General features: G+C 36.5%; 1 long non-coding RNA gene across 1 annotated transcript in view; it reads right to left on the bottom strand.

Moving 5' to 3' along the window:
- Window positions 1-2861: 2861 nt before the first annotated feature.
- Window positions 2862-8693, bottom strand: part of LOC309859019 — a 66015-nt gene continuing 60183 nt past the window's right edge. The window contains exons 2-3 of the long non-coding RNA XR_014308492.1: window positions 4120-4190; window positions 2862-2902 (exon numbers count right to left, since the gene is read on the bottom strand). This is a non-coding gene — a long non-coding RNA (uncharacterized lncRNA). The remainder of the gene's footprint in view (window positions 2903-4119; window positions 4191-8693) is intronic.

Genomic DNA, 8693 nt, shown 5'->3' with positions numbered 1-8693 from the left:
ATGCTATAAAGATAGAACTAAGTTCTCGAGAAGAAGCTGATCCACAGCATGGGAAGTGACACTGAGGACATTCATATCAGTGAAGAACCCCACTTCCAGAAGTTGTTGACACAATCACTGTCCTATTTCTTAAGTGTAAAGGTAGTGTTTGTTACTCCATCTGTACAGAGGAAATGTGTAACTTCACAGGACAGGAGTTTTTGCTTTAAGAAAGTAAGTATCAGTGACTTAATTACTACTAGTATACCTATCCCAAGCCCCTATACTTCTTCTCTGTCTGGATAAATCTTTTCATCTAGGACGCTTTCCCTCATTCTTAGCTGCATCCCAGGCTGAGTTAGAGGACCCTTTTCTGTCTCCTGACAGCATTTTATTTGGGGGGGTGGGAGTGAGGGTGGGGAGGCAGACATCCCTCATAGCCCTTACATTTACCAGAATGGAAGCCCAAGGATAGGCTTTTGTCTTCTTCACTGTTGCATTCCTAAAATTAGAACAGTAGTGGTCATTAAACAAATAAACAAAAAAAGTGCTCAATGAATATATGTACAATAAACAAATGGTGTCCTTGTATGCTTTTGAATCATTCAGTGTCTAGGTCACAAGTACACACATGCTTTGAGGATAGAGGTTCTCCTATATCTGTAAACTCAAGGCCTGGTCTAGATTCTGGCACATACAAACAGTTCTTATGTATTTGTTAAATAATACGTACTTGGTATCATGCACTAAGTCATGCACGGATATTTACTCATTGATTTCTGATCATACTCTAGGAGGTGGGTCCTATTATCCCACTCATTTTGCAAAAGAGGAAACTGAAGCACAGAACACATTTAAGTAACTGCATAAAATCACACAGCTGGAAAGTGGCAGGGCCAGAGCTACAGTCTCCATGGTCTGGCTTCAGAGTCCATGATCTTAAATAAATAGACAGAACTAATCAACAAAATAAAGACATTACAGTGATACCTTCAATAACAGAGGACTAGAGTTGTGCTATAAACACAGAGGAAGAAGTCATTAATTTGCCCTGGGGATGGTGAAAGCCTTCATAATATAAGTAACTTTTGAGTTCATCATTGAAGGATGAAGTTTACCAGGCAGAAAAAGTAAGTATTTAGTGCTTATGCTACATATCATTTATTACAAACAACATGATTATCTATTTGAAATCTAGAGTTTTAACAGTGTTTTTATTTAGCATCTATACTAACTTCACACACCCTTTGGAACTTCTGCTAGGAAGCCTACCTCACAATTTTTTCTGTTTTCTTTGATAAAGACAATCTTCTGGGAAATGCAGGCTTTTATCTTTATGAAGTAGATTATTTTTGCTGATGCTCATGAAATGAACTAGAACAGAGCTGAAAAATATGAAGTAATTTTTCTTCTCCATTACATAAGATTCGCTTTGGCTTTCAACTCAGAGGAGCTTGACACTATATACTGATCACTCCAGGAACCACCAATCTATATTAGAAGGTTCACGTCTGGTTTTGCCAAACTTCCACTTGAGACCACATCCAGACCTCAAAAGACTCAAGAGAAGGGAACGATAGGGAAGGGGTGATAGGAAACATGGCCTAACTTGTCCAGAGTGTGCAATAGGAAAATGGGAGTCACTGGGATAATGTGGAGATGAGCTAATGCCAACATGGCAACATTAAGGATCAAGTTCCCCTAAATGATCCTACTGGAGATTAGACTGGCTAGAGCTGATTCTGCCCCTGCACCCCTTTGGCACATTAAGGCAAAGAAGGCTTAGCTTGCAAGTACACAGCTGCTAAACTTGCAAAGGAGCCAAGAAACAAATGTGAAAAACATCTGCAAGCATGTCACTCAAAAAAGACCTTGAGATAAGTTAACTCTAAATGTGTGAAAGTTGGGACGAAATGGACGAACACGTTTTGTGATTTTGCCCAGTTTCCAAATTGTATGAGGTGGGAATAACATACACATTGCTTCAAATCTCTGAAACACTAGTTCCTTTCCACTTCAGAGGTCACTGTGTTTAATATTTTTGACAAGGAAATTTCAAACCAAATCTCCATGAAACAAAGCTACTACATCTCAGCTTGATATCCTAAAAAAGACATTTTATCCCTTATTGTACTACACAGCATCAGTCTATAATCTCTTGGAGTGGAGTAAGATCACACATTTATCCCCTAACGACCTGCAGAAACAGTAAATAAAACACAGGCACAGGTCAGGCTGACCCACAACTGAGCAAGCACATATAAGGGGGAGGAATTTAACCAGCAGAGCTGCAGGGGCAGTGGCTCTGTGAGACATCAACAGTACAGTTTACTGTGAAGTACAGGAAATAGCCCTGGAGGACTTAAATGTCCTAGTAGGTAAAGTGATGCAATGCATTACTAAAACATTAAGTAAACGTCAGCACTCTGTCTTCCTGCTATTAGATATTACTCTATTGGGTAAAATACAGTAATCTAAAAACGAAAGTCCAATTAAACAAGCAAACTATCAGGACTTTCAAAATAAGCCCTGATCAGAGCAAGAAGTTCTACCTTTTGGATTCATGTATATAGTGTCAGACATCATAGTTTTCATTCTTAAAATGCTCCAGCCCCAAATGGAGCTAAGAACTCACAATTAACTTTTTAAAAGATCAGATACATGTGAACTTTGAGTTTTGATTCCACAAAGAATATAAATGACCTTAAATAAACTCACACAAACCAGTGGTAAATATTACTGAGAACCCAGTGGGAAATAAAACTCCATTACCAAGGCAGGGGGATAAAATTATAATTCTTAAAACAGATATCATGGCAGGACTCTGTATCAATTTTGCAGTTTTAACATTTTTATTTTATCATTCTACAGAAGACAACTTACTCTTTTAGGTACTAGTATACAGCCTACGTGGTATAGAGACCTAGAGAGGAAAGATTAAACCAAGAACAAATGATCAAATTGCTGAGTTCCGAGATTTCACTAATATTCAAATTAATCAATATGCCTAGAAAACAGTATCAGTGTCTTCAGGAAGGCCTATTTTAATATTTAAATGCAATTTTTTCCCTTAACGCATTTTTATCAGTATCTGTTTCAGCAACACAAAAATCAAAAGATGAATCTCAAGTAAACGTTTCCTTGCTATACATCTAAAATTGCTCTAAAAAATAAAATTTACTTTAAAAAATTAAGTAACCAGGGGTGCTTGGGTGATTCAGTTGGTTAAGCATCTACCTCTTGATTTGGGCTATAAGTGTGACCCTGTGGTCATGGGATCCAGCCCCATGCTGGGCTCTGCACTCGGGAGGGAATCTGCTTGTCCCTTTCCCTTTGCTCTTCCATCCTGCTCATGCTCTCACTCGGTCTCTCTCTAATAAATAAATGAATAAAATCTTTAAAAATAAGCAAAAATAAAAATTAAGTAATAAATATAGCATTACCAATAAAATAAAATGTTTACTGTCTCAAAAAAACTTAATATGAGATTTAAGAGAGTTTAGGATTCTGTCATCTACAACCTTCACCCAACTGCTAAAATTAAAGGGTCTGATAGGCACAGAGAGAAGAAATAGCAAATGACTATTATTTCCATTCCTTTTACTTTTCTATAATTTCACAAATATTTAAACTAAAAATGAATATATAATTTTAGTAAAAGTAATCTAGTACTTCATTCCCTACTCTGAATTCTTTGGGTTCATTATCAGAAATTGCCCTCAAAGAGAAAATAAAATTCAACACATATGATCATATACAAAATCAAAAGTATCAAAATCATATAGTAAGAATGCCAAAATCAGAGGTTCTGGTGGAATACTACTTATAAGAAGACAGTGCTCTGTAATAGAGGTCTAGACTGGGAATAAGTAGATTAGGCTTCTTCTTTGATTTTGTGAGTAGCCAGATAAAAGACCTCAAAAAATGAATTAACCTCCCTAAATTTGTTCTTATCTGCCAATAAGTACAAAAAAAAAAAAAAACTTGTTCTGTTTACCTAATAGGATTGTTGTCATGTGAACCAAATGAAATAATACAAATCAAAGGATTTCCAAAATACATTATTCCCCAATTTAAATTTAAAAAAAGAATGATAACTTCTCCCCATCCACATATACAGACTCCTCCTGAAAACATTACCTGAAATCTTCACTGCTGAGCCCATCACCAGTTGACAAGGAAAACATCTTGACTTTTTTTTCCACATTCACCTACAAAAATCAGGAGTTGCACACTAAATTATAAAGTTTACACATTTATATTTGTGATACATGTTTAAAGCTCTTCACTAATTAGACCAGAATGATTAGAGAATTAAATTCATTTGCAATTCTAGATTGTTGGTTTTCAAAAAACTTTGAGATTTTCAACTCTCTGTACTCAATGTTTTTAGTGAAAGAATTTTGTTTACTTACTGTATGCAATCATGACTAAGACTGAACCTGCTTATTTTATTATTTTGTTCTCTTCCACATTCTATGTGCTTATCAGTCACTCTCACACCTCATTACCTGGAAAGATGTGCCTCAGAATACACAATAAAGCATCTCTCAGAGGTGCCTGACTTCAGCAAGCTACAAGTCACTGTTTCAAATGGAAATCAGTATTACATTAAGAAAACTGGACAATATTGTCAGTTGTCTCTAGTCTTTCATGGACAACATTCAAAACCAAATTTAGAATTTGTCCTTGCCTGGCTAGTCTTCCTTTAATATTAGAAAAATTGTTTAAGGAAATAATGCTGATACTTGGGAGTTCTTTTTCACAGAAATTTTTATTTTAAAACATTGGGTAGCAGCAGGCTATGTTTTTATAAAAGTGGCTACTTAGTAGGTTTTCATGGTTTTGACTATGATTTTTTATCCCTTAAATCCTTAGAACCCTTTAATCCCAAATATCACTTAAATGGACTCTAAAATCTTTAATGGCACAAACTATATTTTATTCAACTTTGTATCCCCAACACCTAATCCAGTGCTTGTCACATAAGCAGACATCCTTGTATAATCAGAAAAGAGGTCCTTAATATTAATTGCTGAGGTGACCTACTTCTAAACTGTAATATTCTGCCTTCTTAGATTTGGACTATCATATCTCAAGAACTGGATTCCCCACTGTAAATCAACTTCACTAAAACTAAACAGTTACCATGTATTTAATACGATTTTGTTGTTGTTGTTAGTCTGAATGAGACTGAAATTTCCAGATAGTGTATGCCAAGGGTGAATATAAATTCACTCTATTTTATCTTTTGTCTTTGAGGAATTTTAAGAAAATATGGCCCTATCTTTAATAGGTGTAAATTTCCTGAAGAGTTCTTTATACAGTTTTCAAGTATTAATTCTCTTGCCATGGGGAAAAGCCTTCTATTCATTTTTAATTGATAATTCATTACTTACATCAGTGAATTTTCTCCTTTACATATTTATAAGAACTTTTTGGTCTCCATCTTGATTTTTAAAATAGATATTAATCTAAAAAGTGATCGGTTCGTTACTAGAAAAATGATGCAGAAGTGGAAAGTGGTTCCCTGTTGTCCCAGGTAACACGGAATAAAGGAAGTCTGAGATCATGGCCAGTGTATGCCATTTTCTGCAGGGTATGAGATTCTCAGCATAACTACCATTTACCCGAATCCACTTCCCTACATGGTTCCAGGATAGTGGTGTAATAACGAGTCCAATTCCAGTTCTGATGTTTGACCACTGACAGCTTTCAAAGCCCCACCTCTCCCCCATCCCATCCCCTTCCTCCTTACAACTGGGCAAGATGATAAGAAAGCACAGGCACACCTTCCTTCAATGTGCAAAGCCTAAAAGCTCCAGCCTATATGTGTGCAGGAATCATGCCAAGCCCACTTCCTAACTACAACAAAAACCATCCAGCCTCTACTCCCTGCTCTCTCAAACTATCTCTAAACCCATTTGCTAGCCTCCCCAGAAAGCCACATTTTGTGAGTCATAAACTTTTCACTCTTTCCTACAGGTATGGCTATCATCCATCTTGATATCTGAACCAAATTTTGAGTGGAAAACCCATCTCATTTTTACAATGTGAACCAGAAAGTAGAAAAGGAATGAGATATCCTGTGGAGTTGGGTGAGAGGAAGGCGTTTTTTCATACAACGTGCATTTCTGACAAATTTGTTGAATAATTTGCTGTTGGTTATGCTAACATTACTGGCCTTTGGCAGGTCTCTTTCCTCTTCCCAGGAATCATGCAGCTCTCAATTTGCATGACTATCATGCCTTGCAAGGAGACCTGGCAGGAACGGAGTCCACAGACTTATATAGAAGAAAAGTCAGCTGTGGGTGCCCAAGGAAGTAGGAAACAGCAGCTCCAAAAATTAAAGGTAAAATATGTATTCAGTGAAGACTCTTAGAGAGGATTATCAGAAAGTAACACCAAAATGAGAACCAAAGAATGTATATCTACTTCTGGCATGCAATCCCCTTGCTCTCATTTGTATAAATTCTTTAAACATTGTGTTGCAACTCAATTTGACTTTAATATCCATGAACCTCACAAGGAGAGACTCTCTCTCCAACTCTTTAAAGCTACTAAATATCTCTTGGCATTTTTTTTTTTAATCTTATACCATTTTGGCTAACAGGTTGACAGAAATCAGCAACTCCCCTATTATGCTATGCATGAAACCATTTGCTGCTGCTGTGAATGCTTGTACTACTAAATATACTAGTATCAAAAACCAATGACTCAAACTTTCATTTGATGCCTTCATGTAAACATTGCCAGAATTTATCTGCTTATTATCTTTCCCTGAATCCTTTTCTGACCCTTCTTAACTACATCTTTGTCTTCTAATCCAAGATCAGTGGTTCCTTTCCTCTGAGTTAAGACTATATACAACTCACTTTGGTTTTCTTCTCACTCACCTGCAAGATAAAAAGAAGGCACTAGAAATTGCAAGGTATTTTTTGTAAGTTCCAGTCTACTGAAAGAGAAGGTATGAGAGAACTGTGCAGTGAAGAAATATTCTTCTTGCTGCAGGCTAAAATCAACTTGTGAGGTACTGGATAAAAATATAAAATAGTTGGCAGTGACCTCATAACTATAAGTTTCCTGCTGGCACAGATACATCTCTAGCTTTGCCCTTTGCTCTAGAAGATGATGTTGCCATTAGTATTGCCTTCTGATTGAGCATTGTGATAATCCTCAGTCTGAGATATATAAACTTCTGAAGCAGCAAAGACATGAGTGATATCATTTAAGCTCCATCTTGGTAAGGTGAGTGGCCAAGATGGCAGAGAGCTACGCAGAACACTGGCAATAAGTATTGGTTATCAAATTTTTTATTTTTTTCAAAGATTTTGTTCTATTTGAGACACAGACAGAGAGAGTGAGAGAGAACATGAACAGAGTGAGAGGCAGAGAGCGACAGAGATCTGTACTGCAGATCAGTACAGACTCAGAGGAAGTCTGATGCAGAGCTCAATCCTGGGACTCCAAGATCATGACCTGAGCTGAAGGCAGACTCTTAACTGACTAAGCCACCTAGGTACCCCATGTGTTATCAAAAGTTTTAGAGACAATCATATAACACAAATAAGAAAGAACATGGTCCCATCCACATGCAAATTACTCACTTGTATGCTTTTTTGGGATAGACATAGAAACACAAAGTCATATTCAGTCATACTCATTCTTCTTCTCATGTGTGTGCTTACATGGGAATGTGTAGGCCAAAAGAGATTCAGAAACAGCTCCCACAGCTGCACTGACTGAGATTTACAAGCACACGTGCATGTCAGGTCCATACCACCCCAGCAGACACTCGTGCAAACATGCTACAATGGTGCTGTTCCTGGCATTCAGAATCCCTCAACCACACGCAAAGTCCACTCTGTCGTATGCGCTTATCTTTAATATAATTGCGTAATGTGACCAATTTTTCCTTAAGTGTTTTGTCTCTTTTTACTGATTAATAGTTAAGTTCCCATAGAAAGTTATTTTGACAATCTTATTGATGAAAGATTCACCAGAAAAATTAAAATAAAAACTGAAGTACACTTCAAATTCCTGAGTGCAAAATATTGAATCATCTTTTACTACCATGAAATTTCCAAGTTACTGTTTAGTCCTCTTCTAGTACTCTTCTAGAAGTTGAATTTTCTGGAGTACTTTGTAGAACAGAGTAGTTATTTGAATAGTAGTATTTTCCCCTCTGCCTAGGATTATGGTCTGCATAAAAGTGCCTTGAAAACTAGGAAATATTTCTACACTAATTAAAGTATAAAAACACTTCAGGCTAAGCTTAGGCATGTGAAGTTGTTACTCAATTTTAGGAACCGAGTACCTTAAAGAAGAAATAAATACTGTGGCATTAAATTGTATATAACTGAAAGAGCAGGGGAAAAGGTCAACACATCATAAAATACATGCTGGAAATTTAGGAAAAGCTCACACTTACAGAAATAAAGATCTTCAGGTATAATAACTAAGACTATTGATGTTAGCCATGACATAACAGAGTGTTTATCCAAAGGTCCTTTGTAAGATTCGTTCTAGGTTTTGCTTTGTGTTTAGAAATGGAATTTCATATATGTTAATTATACTACTCCCCTGCTGTTTTTAGTACTAATGCAAATTCATAAGGCTTGATGTCCCTTCAAAGCAATTGAGATTTCAACCTTCAGTTCACCTACTGATATTACTATGTCTCTTGAAGGAGGACAAAATTAACCTCAAAATTC

The sequence above is a fragment of the Mustela nivalis genome (assembly GCF_964662115.1).
Source record: "Mustela nivalis genome assembly, chromosome: 2".
In the NCBI taxonomy this organism is placed as follows: domain Eukaryota; kingdom Metazoa; phylum Chordata; class Mammalia; order Carnivora; family Mustelidae; genus Mustela; species Mustela nivalis.
Note: the sequence above shows the minus strand (reverse complement) of the source record. Positions and strands in the feature narration are given on the sequence as shown.